The sequence below is a fragment of the Natator depressus genome, chromosome 12 (assembly GCF_965152275.1).
Source record: "Natator depressus isolate rNatDep1 chromosome 12, rNatDep2.hap1, whole genome shotgun sequence".
NCBI classification, from domain to species: Eukaryota; Metazoa; Chordata; order Testudines; family Cheloniidae; genus Natator; species Natator depressus.
The window spans coordinates 4,310,038-4,311,554 of record NC_134245.1 but is presented as its reverse complement, the minus strand read 5'-3'; the positions used below and the strand labels follow the sequence as shown (position 1 = coordinate 4,311,554).

At 57.1% G+C, this 1,517-nt stretch overlaps 1 non-coding gene across 1 annotated transcript; it reads right to left on the bottom strand.

Moving 5' to 3' along the window:
- Nucleotides 1-798: 798 nt before the first annotated feature.
- Nucleotides 799-876, bottom strand: TRNAF-GAA (transfer RNA phenylalanine (anticodon GAA)). Its single transcript has one exon. It is a non-coding gene; the product is annotated as a tRNA-Phe (tRNA).
- Between the last annotated feature and the right edge of the window lie 641 nt (nt 877-1,517).

The window sequence follows — 1,517 nt, the reverse complement described above, 5'->3', positions numbered from 1 at the left end:
ATCTGGTGCTCCAGATGAGGTAGTCATGAAGGGGCCCAACCACCTCCCACATAATGTTGCCAGATGCCCAAAGTCACTGGGTAAGGAACCGCTGGATGTTTCTTCTCTCTTCCCTCATACCTTGGCAAATCATGCAAAATTCCAAGGGCAGAGGAGGCCAAGGCACAAGCCCCTAAGCGGTGACTGGCCTAATGCCTCTAGGTTGCCCAGGCCGATGCAAAAGTGCATTCTGTCACCACCCTCTGTCATGCCGGAGGGGGAGGAGGAGAGGGCAGAGGGAAGCCTAGGCATAGGTCAGTGGTAGAAGGAAAACTGCCTTCCAGGACAGCAAGGGGAACTGCAAAAAATGAGACACTGTTTCTGCCCAGTTTCGATGGTGGCCCTTTTGCGTGCCAGGCAAATGAGGTAACCACTAAAACACAGAAATTCTACTGGGCTCTTCTGCCGCTCCCCTGAAATTCCATCCCCTGGGGTGGCTCTTGCCCTGACACGCACGGATGGGCTAACCTGGACAGAGTGGTGGCCGCAGCAGCCAACAGCTGCCCTTTGATAGCTCAGCTGGTAGAGCGGAGGACTGTAGTGGCAGGCGCTCAGCAAGATATCCTTAGGAGGCCGGTTTGACTGTGGCTCGAAGGTGAGCTTCTTTTTCTGCCCCTTCCTGAGGAAGAGCAAGCGAAGAGAGGATGGGCATCTTGGCACAGCAGAGAGTCAGGCAACATCCTTTCATGGAGCAACTCCCACCAGCTCAGAAGACATGGGGCACAGCTTTAACCCCAAGAAAAACCCGCAGTGACAAAGGGCCCTACTGAAGCCCAGGATTGAACCAGGGCCCTTGAGATCTTCAGTCTAATGCTCTCCCAACTGAGCTACTTTGGCAGCTGCTGAATGCCCGCTGGGCCGGCCGCATCTCTCTCGGGGATGTTTTTGACAGCCGTAGCATGCAAGAAGGAAGCTATTGCAAGCGGCCCAGCAAGACAAGATTAGTTTTGCCTGATTCCCTCAGCTTGACTTGCTTCTTTGCCCCATTCCTGCCTTAGTACCCGGGTTGACCTGGTGGCCAAATGGGACTGTGGCCCATTGGTGGCAGGGAAGAAGGTGGGTGGCAAGACCCTGGCAGCAAGAGGGTCTGGCACAATCCTTGCAGAGGTGACTGGCCTAACACCTCCAGCTTGCCCAGGCTCCTGGCAAGGCCATTCTGTCACCACCCCCTGTCGTGCGGGCGGCGGAGGGAATCCCAAGCATGGCCAGTGGCAGAAGGAGAAATGCCCTCCAGGACAGCGTGGGGAGCCGCAAAATCCGAGATGCTGTGTTTGTGCCTGGTGTCAGTCGGGGGCTGTTCTGCGTGCGAGGCAAACGTGGTAACCACAATGACACAGAAACTCTACTGGGCTCTTCTGCAGGGCCGGCCTTTGGGGTGGGCCGTACGTGCCCCTGCCCAGGTCAGCCCGTCGAAGGGGGCGCTGTGCATTGGATTCCCACCAGACCTGCTGCCCAGAGCCAGCTGGGCTGACGGAGAC